The sequence below is a fragment of the Scyliorhinus torazame genome, chromosome 4 (assembly GCF_047496885.1).
Source record: "Scyliorhinus torazame isolate Kashiwa2021f chromosome 4, sScyTor2.1, whole genome shotgun sequence".
In the NCBI taxonomy this organism is placed as follows: Eukaryota; Metazoa; Chordata; class Chondrichthyes; order Carcharhiniformes; family Scyliorhinidae; genus Scyliorhinus; species Scyliorhinus torazame.
Genome location: NC_092710.1, coordinates 105,984,707 through 105,999,540, shown reverse-complemented (window position 1 = coordinate 105,999,540; position 14,834 = coordinate 105,984,707). Strand labels below are relative to the sequence as shown.

Genomic DNA, 14,834 nt, shown 5'->3' with positions numbered 1-14,834 from the left:
AGTCACTAAGACCCACAGCATATCCAGTGAAACTAAAGAGTGACTGTACTTCTCCCCTCCTCCCTTTGTCCAAAGGCAGCCTCTTTGCTAGGGTACGGTTTCATGGGTGCAGGGACGCACCTTGTCCAACTTGTAACTGGACATGAACTATGACTGGGGCTATTCAGCCAGTCAGAGGAATTACAATAGTATCAGCAGCTATGACATTCACACACTTCAGCAGAGCGATTGGATGTTGATCAGGATGTAGGGATACTGGTGGAACCTTGACACACTGCTGCCCAGGTTGAGACAGCACAGGGTGTCAACAGATCATTGGAGTCTGTATCATCTGTCCATTTAGTAGCATTTGTGCCGCACAAGTGCCAGCCAATGATTTTCTCCAACGAGTGAGAATCTAACCACCTCCCCCTTGACATTCAACAACATTACCATTGTTGAATCCCTAATTATCAACATTCTGGGGGTTACCATTGACTAAACGCTGAATTGGACCAATCATTTAAATCCTGTGGTGACAAGAGCAGGTCGGAGACTGGATATTGTGTGGCAAGTAACTCATTGCCTCCCCAAAGCCTGTCCACCATCTCAAGACACAAGTCAGGAATGTGATGGCGTTTTTACCAATTCCTTGGACGGGTGCAGCTCCAACAACACTCAAGGCGCTCAACATCATCCAAAACAAAGTAGCCCTCTAGATCGGTGCCCCACCCACTACCTTAAACATTCTCTCCCTCCACCACCGATGCACAGTGGTGCATTAAGGCTCCTTCAAAAGCATTGTCCAAACATGTGGCCTCTACCACCAAGGAGGACAAGGGCAGCAGAAGCATGGAAAAACCACCATCGTCAAATTCCTTCCAAGACATACACCATCCTGACTTGGAACTAGATCATTGTTCCTTCACTGTTGCTGGAACTCCCTCCCTAACAGCACTGTGGGTACCTACACTACATGGACTGCAACTGTTGAAGAAGGCAGCTCACTACCACCTTCTCAGGGGCAACTAAGAATGGGTAACAAATACTGACCTTGCCAGTGTTGCTCACATCTCATGAACGAATAAAACCAATTTAGTCCCACTCCTTGTGTAATCTTTTCCCTGAAACCATGAAATGATTTAGTTAGCAGAGACCTGAAACACACCCAGTGTGTATGGCTCAGCTACTTGGGGAGATCGAAAGAGCACCTGGCAAATGTCAATGTGACAAAAGTTGAAGTGTTGAATTCGAAACATGACACAAGGTTTTAAATTAGACCTTGATTACTTGGTAATTTGTTAAATTACTGCATTTGTTGTCCGTTGACAGCTTTTCATTCTGGTTATCTGTTGTCAAGGGTCGCTAGCAACAGGCTCTTTTAACATGCAGCTGCAATACAGAACCGAATTGAACAAAAAAGAGATAATAATTTAATCTACTGTTGTGAGTAAAGTCAATCCAAACACATTGAAACCTTGGCCAAGAACACAAACAGGTTTAGGATCAGAAACATTAGTTTGCATAATTAGTTTTCTTCTTCGGCAGTTCTGGGTGATTGAGGAAGACTTGCTCCACTCTGGTATGATGGGAACTGAGACGACTGCTAAGTCCAATGCGTGATCAGCAAACTCTTTCACATGTGAGGCAGGTTGTGTTGAAGGATCGGTTGGATGAGTTGTTGGAAAGTTTGCATACGCTCTCCGAATCCTCGTCTTCGCCTCTGCGTGTCCCTGTTAAGTCTCTCGACGTGTTCAGCGCCTTTCAGATTAGATTCTTTTCATTTTACAAGCCAGAGTGTCCCATGAGTCGGTGGGATGTCTAACCTCTTCAGGAATATTTTGAGGACATTCCATAAGCACATCCACTGTACTCCTGGAAATCTCCTGCCACGAAAGAGTACTGAGTAGAGCAATTGCTTCGGAAATCTGATGTCAGGCATATGAACAACAAGCAAAGCCCAGCGGAGCTGGTTTTGAGCGATTAGCACCTCAGCGCTGGGTAAGGCAGCGGGGAGGCAGTGGCGTATTGCTGTTGGACTAGTAATCCAGAGAACCAGAGCCTTGCTCTGGGGACCTGGGTTCAAATCCCGCCACGGCAGATGGTGAAATTTCAATTCAATAAAAATCTGAAATTAAAAGTCCAAAGGTGACCGTGAAACCGTTGTCGATTGTCGTTAAAAACCCATCTGGTTCACGATTAACATTTAGGGAAGAAAATCTGTCGTCATTACCTGGTCTGGCCTACATGTGACTCCTGACCCACAGCAATGTGGTTGACTCTTAATTTCCCTCAGGGATGGGCAATTAATGCTGGCCCAGCCAGCGACGTCCACATCCCATGGACGAATAAAAAAAGTGAGCTGGGGAGAGGACACTGCTGTTGGACAAGATTGATTCATTGCCAGTGGCTTTGGTGGTTTTGCAGAGGCACTGCTGTTAACACTTCTCCATTGCTTTGAGAAACTTTCTGCAGGTTGCCCAAGTCTCCGGTGCTTATAGGAGCACAGGGATCATTGCTGTCCAGTAAACCACAACCTTTACAGCAGAAGAGACTGAACAAGGGAACAAGGAAATGTTTAATAGGATTTGTACAAGTCAAGTTAAAATTAACGCCATCCATTTTGGAGGTGGCAAATTGACAGAAGTAGTGTTAATTGTCCAGATTTTGCAGTTTAGAAACATAGAAAATAGAAGGCCATTCAGCCCATCGAGCCTGCTCTGCCATTCATGATCATGGCTGATCAACCACTCAATATCCTCATCCTCTTTCCCCCCATATTCTTTGATCCCCTTCACCCCAAGTTCTATATCTAACTTTCTTGAAAACATGCAATGTTTTGGCCTCAACTACTTCCTGTGGTAACGAATTCCACAGGCCGACCACTCTCTGGGTGAAGAAATTTCTCCTCATCTCCGTCCTAAACAATCTAACCCGTACCTCAGACTGTGACCCCTGTTTCTAGACACACCCACCATCAGGAACATCCTTCCTGCATCTACCCTGTGTAGTCCTATTTTATAGATTTCCATAAGATACCCCCTCCTTCTTCTGAACTCCAGTGAATACAAACCTTTTTGAAAAAATATTTTTATTAGGGTATTTGCAAGTTTTTATAATAATAACAATAACAGCGACATAAACATGGTACAATAAACATTTCCACCCCCATCACAATCTTCACACACCCCAACCATAAAACAACAGTCTGCCCCCCACCCCTCCTTTGGCATTCTGCTTCTGCTGACATTTTAATTTTCCCCAAGAACGTCAACAAATGGCTGCCACCTCCGGGTCAACCCTAACATTGACCCTCTTTAGGCAAACTTTATTTTCTCAAGACTGAAAAACCCAGCAATGTCACTAACCCAGGTCTCTGCACTTGGGGGCTTCGAGTTCCTCCACATTAATAAGATTTGTCTCCGGGCTACCAGGGAGGTAAAGGCCAAAACGTTGGCCTCTTTCGCCCCCTGGACTCCCAGCTCTTCCGACACTCCAAAGATCGCCACCTCTGGACTCAGCACCACCTGTGTTTTTAGCACCGTGGACATCACCCTAGCGAAACCCTGCCAAAACCCTCGAAGCTTCGGGCATGCCCAAAACATGTGGACATGATTTGCTGGGTTTCCCGCGTGCCTCACACACCTGTCCTCTAACCCAAAATACTTGCTCATCCGGGCCCCTGTCATGTGTGCCCGGTGGACTACCTTGAACTGTATCAGGCTAAGCCTGGCACATGATAACTATGTTAACCCTGCTTAGGGCATCCGCCCACAGACCCGCCTCCATTTCTCCCCCTAGCTCGTCTTTCCACTTGCCCTCGAGCTCCTCCAACGGAGTTTCCTCCGATTCCAAAAGTTCCTGGTAGATATCTGATACCTTCCCCTCTCCCACCCATGTACTGAAGACTACTCTGTCCTGTATCTCCCGGGGCGGCAGCAGCGGGAAGGCCGGAATCTGCTTTCTCAAGAAGTCACGTACCTGCAGATACCTAAACCCATTCCCTACTGGCAATTCAAATTTATCCTCTAAGGCTTTCAAGCTGGGGAAGCTCCCGTCTATAAATAGATCCTCCATCCTCCTAATTCAGCGAATACAATCCTAACCGATTCAATCTCTCCTCACATATCAGTCCCGCTATCCTAGGAATCAGTCTGGTAAACCTTTACTGCACTCCCTCAAGAGCAAGAACATCGTTCCTCAGATAAGGAGACCAAAACTGCACACAATATTCCAGGTGTGGCCTGTACAATTGCAGCAAGATATCACAGCTCTTGTACTCCAATCCTCTCACTATGAAGGCCAACATACCATTTGCCTTTTTTACTGCCTGCTGTACCTGCATGATTACCTTCAGTAACTGGTGTACAAGGACACCCAGGTCATGTAGTTAGCACTGACAGCTACCGAGAGTTTTTACAGGTTTGTGAACTTAGCCTTACTCCAGCTGGCCTTCTGATACAGGGGATTTGCCAGGTCACAGAACAGGACAGGCAACATTGAGGCCATTCGACAACTATACTGAAGGTTTCTCAGACTCAAATGCAAAACCAGGAAGCATACATCAGCTTATTCAAATCATTGTAAAATCACGTACAAATAGCAAAGCAAAAGGAGGGAAGAAAAGATGGAATTTTGAGCAAGAGAGGGAGACAAAGAAAAACAGATATTAAAAAAATTCTCCAACACAAACTAAATTCTGAAGGAATGCAACTCCACACTTGGAAACAAAATGCTCAGGGTCAGAGGATTTGTTTGGCAGTAATTAAGACTTACTGCCGCATTTAAAATCATTTACACCCAAATTCACATCCAGTCTTAATTCTTTGTTTAGTGGATATGTACGATGACCTTTTACCCAAACATTAATTTCAAAATGAAGTCTACGCACTAATCATAACGCATCTGTGGAGGAACAGGGTAACTCAGATTGCAACTTCCCCATTCCCCCTTTAACTGGGCTCTGAAAGTTGCTGTCCAATTTAGTGATGCTGAGTGCTGATTAGCCTCACTGTTATTCGCAACTAGCGGCTTTTCACAGTAACTTAATTGAAACCTACTTGTGACAATAAGCGATTATTATTATATAGAAATTTGGGCTCTGTTAAACAGAAGTATGCCATTGTTAGAATTAAAGAGCAAGTACACAGCACCAGGTTTTAACCAAAAATCAGTAAATTCCCACACTTAACGAGTCAATGACAATTACTCACTGACATAAATGGAATTCCTATGGCATTCCAATGTTGAGTACAGCGTTAAGATGTGTCAGAACAATCCATTCTCACATGGAGGAGCAAATCGAATAAGCAAATACACCACACGGACTGCAGCTCACTGCCACCTTCTCAACGACATTCAGAGACGGGCAACAGCAACAAACAATTACTAGCGATGCTCACCTCGGGGCGAATAAAGAGTTCCAAAACATGGCAAGGCCATTCCCTCCAAATTACTGTGTAGTTCCTCATTGGGATGGTTTAGCACAGTGGGCTAAACAGCTGGCTTGTAAAGCAGAACAAGGTCAGCAACGCGGGTTCAATTCCCGTACTGCCCTCCCCGAACAGGCGCCGGAATGTGGCGACTAGGGGCTTTTCACAGTAACTTCATTTGAAGCCTACTTGTGACAATAAGCAATTTTCATTTTCATTGTTTAATGATAAAACTCATGGTATCAAGCCAACCAGATGAAAGTGGCCAAGTTTTCACAATGATTTTTTTTGAGAAAGGGGTATTCTAAAAGTGAGAGGCACTGGAAGAGAGTGAACTATGTACAATGTCAAGCAGCATGGGACAAGGAAGGGAAGTCACAATGAAGTGGAAGTGGAATCAAGGGACCAAGAGCTGGATGTCATGGACAATGTGGACTCAGAACCAGCATGAGAGGAGATGGCAGGGAAACTGAGAGAAGGATGGGTTTGACTCTGGGGCATGGGGGATGCCTGGGGGGTTTGATAAGCCAGGGGAAAATGGAGCAAATGCAAATTGTACAAACAGTACAACTGATGCCAGCATGTGCAGGGTGTTTGAAACGCAACTGATTTCTCAATTTTAATTCATTACAAAGCAGCTTTTGACTGCTGGCAATTGAAGACTGTTGAACGCTGATGGACAAGATATCCTAATAATTTCTGTACACAGATAATAACCCCTCACATTTTTATACAGTGGTTAATGTAGCAAACTGAGCCAGTACACCTCATGGGAACAGCAAAACTAGATAGTGAGCCACATCTGTGCGGAATCTGCACATTCTCCCCATGTCTGCATGGGTTTCCTTCGGGTGCTCCGGCTCCTTCCCACAGTCCAAAGATGGATTGGCCATGCGAAATTGCCTAAGTGTCCAAAACGTTTAGGTGGGGTTACCGGGTTGGGGTTTAGGTGTGGGCTTGGGTAGGGTGCTCTTTCCAATGGCCAGTGCAGACTTGATGGGCTGAATGGCCTCCTTCTGCACTGTAAATTCAATGATTATGAACTATTTGGGTTGGTGACTAAAAAGTTGTTGAAAGAAGTTGGTTTTAAGGAGTGTCTGAAGAGGAGAGTGTGGCACAGAGGTTTGGGGAATTAAAGAGATGAAGACAACCTCCAATGGGGAGCAGTGAAAGATTCAATTATGTTTGAGAAGTCACAACGTGCCAATTTTCATCTTTGAATCGAGGGCACTCTACTTTTTAATTTAAAATCCAACATGTAAATTCATAGATTTGCAACAGAAACTCCAGAATAAAATGGATGTTTCCAATCATTTGCAATGATGTGGAGTGGATTCTGGCCTTCATTCTTGTGGCATATGTTAGCTCGAATGTTTGTAATGCTATCACAGAATAACCTAAGTTGGGTGTTGCTACATCTACATGTTTTTTTAACAACAGTTGTGTTTGCGATTTCATTCGCTGTCTGCAATTCTCTCAATTAAATTTAATCTTCAATCAAGAAACATTCATGCCACACAAATGCCAGGCCATGACCATCTCCAACAAGAATCCAACTATTACCCCATGGGATTCAATGGCATTTCTACTGCTGAATCCCCCACTATCAACATCCTGGGGATTACCATTGACCAGAAACTGAATGAATACTGCGATTATAAGAACATGGGTGGCACGGTAGCACAGTGGTTAGCACTGTTGCTTCACAGCACCAGAGACCCGGGTTCGATTCCCAGCTTGGGTCACTGTCTGTGCAGAGTCTGCACGCTCTCCCAGTGTCTGCGTGGTTTCCTCCGGGTGCTCCGATTTCCGTGGGGTTTCTGGGTTACGGGGATAGGGTGGAGGTGTGGGCTTAAGTAGGGTGCTCTTTCAGGGCCCGAATGGCTTCCCCAAAGCTCGCCCACCATCTAGAATGAGTGTGACAGAATACTCTCCACTTGCCTGGATGAGTGCAATGCCAACATGGTGGCACAGTGCACTGCAGCCACAGTGCCAGGGACCCGGGTTCAATTCTGGCCTTGGGTGACTGTCTGTGTGGGGTTTGCACGTTCTCCCAGTGTATGCGTGGGTTTCCTCTGGTTTCCTTCCACAGTCCAAAGGTGTGCAGGTTAGGCAGATTGGCCTTGACAAACTGCCCCTTCGTGTCCAAAGATGTGGGGTTCAGGGATTGGGCAGGGGACTGGCTGAAGTAGGTGCTCTTTCAGAGGATTGGAGCAGACTCGAAAGACCTCCTGGCTTCCTGTGCTGTCGGAATTCTATGTACACTTTCAACAATCAAGAGTGCCGACACCATCGAGGACAAAGCGTGATTGGCATCTCATCCACTACACATTTACTCCTTCCACCAGTGCAATTCGCAGCAGTGTGCGCAGTCTATAAAATGCATTGCGGCAACTCACAAAAGCTTCTTCAACAGCACCTTCCAAACCTGCGACCTCTTCCACCTGGAAGGACAAGGGCAGCAGACACATGGGAACACCACCACCTGCAAGCTCTCTTCTGAGCCAAACATCATTCTGACTTGGAAATATATCGCCGTTGTCACTGTCGTTGGATCAAATTCCTGCTGTGTCTTACCTGTGAACATGCTTGCTTGTCTCTGTGCTACTCCGCTGCTCAATATCGGAAATTTCTACTCTTTTGATGCAGATCACCATTATTGACAGAATAAAGGATAGATTTAAACTTCAGTACTCGTATCCTGTTTTGCAGGAATTTTCATGGAACTTGTTGCTGATTTGACAGCCTGTGGAATTGCCAAGCTTTAAAGGGACTCCATGTGTCTATCAGCATGCAGAGCTAACGCTGGATGGAAAATTTAATATTCTAATTCAGTGCCCTAGCAGTTTTGGCAGAAAGGGCAATGCTTGAGAATCCTTCACCAAGGCAATAATGAGGAGGGATTCCTTTGGCACGAGGGGAGAAAAAAATTGTGTTCTTCAAGGTATGGTCAAGAAGAAGGGCTTATCAAAGGCTTCTTGATGACAGAAATGATGGACTAGAAGTGAAGTGATTTTTGGAAATAATTGCAGAGGGCAGGATCAGTAATGGAATGGAAGAAGCAAAACCAACCTATAACCTGGTCAAAGGAGAAGAGGAAACAAAAAAATCAAACAGCCCATGGCAGCAGAAAGACCATCGCCTATTGAACGGTGGGGCCACTGGAATACGTGGAGCTCAGCAGTTGATTTGCTGGGACACAGAGAGCAGTGGGGTTTGGCGGATTTCAGGAGACAGAAGAATGTGTTCTTGAAAACAGCCCAGGCATAAGACTCAAATCTCAATTTAGGAGCAACCTGACAACATTAGAAATGCAGGTGACTTGAAGCAAGGCCTTGTTCACTCTTCAGAGTGAATTGAGAGTTGGTGATGCTCACTGAAGCTCGTACTCGAGAGATGGGGGTTTTCCCCAACTGGGGAGTTGCTTCTGGTCAGGGAAAGGGTCGTGAAGGGAAGAGTGGAAACCAGTGTTTGTACTGAACTGCACCATCACAATGAAACAGTTGTGAGCCATCAGGATGTCTTCTAATTGGGTAATTGATTATTCACCGATAAAATGCAAACAAGGTGTCAGGATTACTCATAGCCACTACTTTTATTTCTTAAAGGGATGAGATGGTGAGAGGCGAACCCAGTAGGTTACTTGAAGTCAAGCCAGAGAGCAATGTAGTTTCAAAGCAAATTGATTTTTTAAAAGGTGTTCTTGAAGGGTAATCTAACAGGAGGACTAGCTGATACAAGATTAAAAGGACAAGTTGGTGAGATGCCAAAATGCCTTTTCCCAACTCTTGGCAATTTTCCCCCTTGTAAATTCGGCTCTGGTTACATTAGCAAAAACGGACACAATTCCACCCAATTTCTGATAACTCTACAGGATTCCTATTTTAATTCAGTTTCACAAAGAATGTGATTGTTACAACACAACATGCAGATCAACTGTTTTGAGGAATTTAATCACAAACATTGCTCCCAAGCAATGTGTTGTTCAGTTAGCTGCTATCGGAATCGCATCATGTTTCAGAGTTGTTTTGTCTGCAGTCATTTGGTATGAAAATGTGATACCTCTTCTACAACAAGCCCAATATTAAATCACACCAAAGTGTAAGTTTTGCATTCCACCAAGTGATCCCTTCTCGCTTACATTGCTTTTCAGCAAAAGGAAAAATGGATGCAATTGCATACTTTGTGTTTCACTCCCTCCACAGTCTTCTCTCGCCCTCTCCCGCCCCCTCTGAGTTGCCTTTGGATCTTTTCAACCATATTAAAGGTGTGATACAAGTGCAAGATGTTTGCTACTATACGTTTTAAATCTACAATCGTGGGGGTTACTGTGAAAATATAATCTGCAAACCTTCTTACCCCCTTCAAGGAAATAGCTCCTATCCAGCGCACACAATAGAACTCCCACAACATTACATAACTGGATAATAGAGATCCCAGCATTTAGACCCTCAAACTACCGGCAGCAGGATTTCTCAGGTCCATCTCTCTGCAGAAATTGAACAACTATCACCAGTCCGAAGCAAACCAAGTCAGAAAACAGAAGGAAGATTTCCTCCTTCCAACATGCCACCCTCTCGGAGATTCAGCTCGAATGACTCATCACTACTTCCAGTTTAATGTCAGTAAAATTCAAACCATATCCTTCAGTTTCCAGGAACAACGCCATTCCTGGGCTTTGGAGTATATACAACTCTCAGCTGAAACCTTAAGGCTGGCCGGGCTGTCAAAGTCCCAATGTCTTGCTCAACTCAATCGATAGCGTTTTCCTCCACCTCCCTCACCAACACGGAGATCTCCAGGGTTGCTACGCCTAGTCGATGAGATGAAGAGGGGTGCGAGGAGGCTCATGTGGAGTGTGGAACCAGAGCCCAAACAGCCGGTTTCTATGCTGTACATTTTATGCACGTCTATGTCGACCTCTACCGTCCTAAAGGTAGTCTTATTGCCAGCTTGTACATGTGGCAGTGGTTGGCACTGCTGCCTCATAGCGCCAGCGGCCCGGGTTCAATTCCGGCCTTGGGTGACTGTCTGTGTGGAGTTTGCCCATTTTCCCCGTGTTTGCGTATGTTTCCTCAGGGTGCTCCGGTTTCCTCCCACAGTCCAAAGATGTGCAGATTAGATAGACTGGCCATGCTAAATTGCCCCTTAGTGTCCAAAAGGATAGGTGGGGTTACTGGGAAAGGGTGGGGGCATGGGTCTAGGTAGGGTGTCCTTTCAGAGAATCTGTGGCGACTTGATGGGCCGAATGGGATGCTATGATTCGAAGTTACTAGGAAATAACCATCTCTACAACCATTACATAAAAAGTACACTGCATTAGCATTCCTTCTTTTGCTAAACCTACATCAATCTAAATGAAAGTGGCATATCTAACACACACCTGCCACTTGGAAGTGTCAGCGGTATTTTAAAGGTGAGAAAAGCAGTCATTTTGAGCAGCTTTCCCTGCCCAGGATCTGGTAAATTTACAAGTCCCTGCCAATCTGTGACCTTCCCAGCAAACAGTGTAACTGACCCAGAGCAGTGCTCAATCAAAATGAGAGCCAGTCCGGAGGAAGCAGAGTGATGCACTGTACATGACATGGAACAGCCAAATTGCTGCAGGAAAATAGTGAGATCCATCCTGTTCATCTCCTGCCGTCCTAGTAGACGGATGATATAATAATCGAATTGCTAATCAATCATAGTAATCAATCTTTCATCAGCTACTCTACAACAGACCAACCAGGACCCCAAACTGGAAAACGTTAATGGTGGAAAGATCTGTGGACTATACAACAACAAACTGCATTTATAAAGTGGGTTGAATGTAGTATAACATCCACAAGTGCTTCACAGGGGCATCATCAAACAGAATGCAGCATCAAGCCACATGTGGAGCTATTGGATGTGGTGACCAAGAGCTTCAGGTTTGGGTCTTCCCAGCTGAAGACATGGTTGTCAATGGTGGAAAATTGGAGAGGAGCAAGAAACCAGAATCAAAGATGTCAGAGATCCTATTCCCCAGGGAGGATTGTGGGGCAGGAGGAAGGTGAGGCCATAGAGGGATTTGAAAACAGGGGAGAACACGACACGTTGCTAGCTGGTAGCCACGTACGTCAGCAAGCACAGATATGAGGGTTGGACTGGATTTGACACAGGTTAGGATGCTGGCAGCAGCATTTTGGATCAACTCAAGCTGATGGAAGGGCACTAGCCCCCAGAGGGTGTAAGATTATCATAGAATTTACAGTGCAGAAGGAGGCCATTCGGCCCATCGAGTCTGCACCGGCTCTTGGAAAGAGCACCCTACCCAAGGTCAACACCTCCACCCTATCCCTTTAACCCAGTCACCCCACCTAATACTAAGGGCAATTTTGGACACTAAGGGAAATTCATCACGGCCAACCCACCTAACCTGCACATCTTTGGACCGTGGGAGGAAACCGGAGCACCCGGAGGAAACCCACGCACACACGGGGAGGATGTGCAGACTCCGCGCAGACAGTGACCCAAGCCGGAATCGAACCTGAGACCCTGGAGCTGTGAAGCAATTGTGCTATCCACAATGCTACCGCACTAGCCCCTGGATCCGTTAAATCAATTGTAAAAAAGGCGCTGATGTGGGTTTTGGCAGAAGAGCGAAAACATACCAAAGGGGTATGGAATTGGGTCAGAAACGTGCATGTCCCAGTGACAGAAAGGAAATAGGATCAAACTTACCTGTCTCACCCAATAATGTGATAAGGACGGTGTCATATCTCAGATTACTTGTATACATTACCACAACGTTATTTCCAGAGAAATTTAACCTGCCTCATATTATTCAATATTAATGGTTGGTAATTTCTAGAATTATTCTAATACATGGAATAAACACCCATGAAAATGAAATATTGATTCAACAGAGACAAGCAGTATGACCGGGGGCACCCATCTAACCGGCTCCCTCCCGCACCCTCACAGATATGAAGGGGGGGGGGCATCCACTCCTCAGACAGAGAGGGGGAATCCACACACCCTTCCCTGCAGACTGTGAGGGGGAATTATTACAATCCCGAATCAGACCCCAACAGTGGCTAGGATACTGCACAGAAGCCCGAATACTTTGATTTCGTAAGACTGAGGAAATGATACCTCGCTCAAGGAGCAACTTCACCCAAAAATAGGGATGGGGCAAATTAAAACAAACTTTATTACAAACAGTATTAAAATATCTTTAACATCACACAAGAAAATAGCTTACAATTACCCCTTAAACAAAGCTAATCAAACGTGTGACGCAATAACCTTTAACTGGTTTCTTTATTCCCACTCAAACAACAAGACCATCTCACCTCTCAATCGACTTTTAAATACAGTTACCACCCCTTGCAAACTTGCTTAACAGATGTTCTTTGAGAATGTTTTAAGAGATAGACCTGAACCCTGTCAGAACAATGCAGGATCTCTAGCTGAAGTCTTCAGAAACTGTCTTCATGGTTTAACCTTCAGGAAATACTGAACAATCGCTGCTAAAATGCCTGATACTCTAGCTTCTCCCATTAGGTACATTATTTTACCAACTGAAAACAATACATCTTATTAACTGCCCCACAGGGAACCCTCTTAATCCAAACAAAAATCCATTAGCCCAACTTTTACGATGCTTTAATTGCACGCCTTGCTACCATTAACATAATTGTCTTTTCAACCAGGATTTTTAAAAACACTACTGCAGCAGTTATACACACACTAACCCCAGCTTTTAACCCTCACTGCACCAAATACAGAAAATACTATACATCAGAAATTCCTACATTCATCAGAAAATCCATACCACACTCCTCATTCCTTCTCAGACCCCACCCCACATCCCAACCTCCACGGACATAGGGCGCACCCATACCCCACCCTCCGCAGACAGAGGGGGCATACCCACACCCCACCCTCCGCAGAGGCACCCACACCCCACCCTCCGCAGAGGCACCCACACCCCACCCTCCGCAGACAGAGGCACCCACACCCCACCCTCCGCAGAGAGACACCCCACCCTCCACAGAGAGGCACCCACACCCCACCCTCCGCAGAAAGGCACCCACACCCCACCCTCCGCAGAGAGGCACCCACACCCCACCCTCCGCAGAGAGGCACCCACACCCCACCCTCCGCAGAGAGGCACCCCACCCTCCGCAGAGAGGCACCCACACCCCACCCTCCGCAGAGAGGCACCCACACCCCACCCTCCGCAGAGAGGCACCCCACCCTCCGCAGAGAGGCACCCACACCCCACCCTCCGCAGACAGAGAGGCACGCAAACCCCACAGAGAGGGCGCACCCCCACACTCCACAGAGAGAGGGCGCACCCCCACACTCCACAGAGAGGGAGCGCACCCTCATGCTCCACAGAGAAGGGTCGCACCCCCACACTCCACAGAGAGGGGGCGCACCTCCGCAGAGAAGGGTCGCACCCCCACACTCCACAGAGAGGGGGCGCACCTCCGCAGAGAAGGGTCGCACCCCCACACTCCACAGAGAGGGGGCGCACCTCCGCAGAGAAGGGTCGCACCCCCACACTCCACAGAGAGGGGGCGCACCTCCGCAGAGAAGGGTCGCACCCCCACACTCCACCTCCACAGAGGGCGGGCATGCACCACCCACCCCCAAAGTCAGAGAGGAGGGGGAGGAGAGGGCGCGCACCCCCACACCCCGTTCCTCCCATAGATTCAGGAAGGTGGGGTGGAGGAAACATCCTCCATTTATTTATTTCTCACTCACTCACTCCGACATCTTTCCACGATCGGGATCCACCCGCTCGGCGCCGGTAACCCGTGACAACTGGCGGAACCGGAATTGCCAGCACACTGACGGCGGGCGGCCGCTAGCCCTGCCGGCACCGCGCAGGCGCGACGTGGAGGGTGAGCGCACCGCGCAGGCGCGACGTGGAGGGTGAGCGCACCGCGCAGGCGCCAGCACGGCTCTTTGCGGAGAGAGGAAGTGGGAGGCTGAGTCATCTTGTCACAATTCAACTAACAGCAGGAAATTATTAGTGAAAGGTTGTCCAATAACTTGCTCACTGCTCAGCACAGCATAACAACAGCTTTGCATACTAACTCTTTCTGGATTGATTGCAAAATCTTTTTATTTTCACTTTTCAAACATAAGTAGTTTTCTCCATGGATTTGACAATCAGCCAGGCTTAAGGGTGTGCCTTAAAACTGTTCCGCTTTTCTCCAGTTTCTCTCTCGTGTACTTTCCAATGCTAACAAAAGGAATGTTTGCTGCAAGAGCCAGCATATTTTTTTACCATTTATGTCATCACACATATGCTCAAAATCACAACATAGCAATAAAGCTGACACATGCTACATCAATTGCAATTCACAGAGTCTGTTGACTGCAAACAAATAGTGGTCGAAAATGTGGGTGAAGTGTTGGGTACTCTGCCACACAGATGAACCA

The 14,834-nt window shown here is 46.6% G+C and overlaps 1 protein-coding gene across 2 annotated transcripts in view; it reads right to left on the bottom strand.

Annotated features, from left to right (window-relative positions):
* rab23 (RAB23, member RAS oncogene family) overlaps positions 1 to 14,291 on the bottom strand; it is a 42,001-nt gene extending 27,710 nt beyond the window's left edge. The window contains exon 1 of one of the 2 annotated variants that reach the window (XM_072498405.1): positions 14,155 to 14,291. The gene's annotated coding sequence lies outside the window, so the exon portion shown is untranslated. Of the gene's footprint in view, positions 1 to 14,150 lie in introns of both variants that reach the window. The other variant, XM_072498406.1, reaches the window with a different exon arrangement.
* Between the last annotated feature and the right edge of the window lie 543 nt (positions 14,292 to 14,834).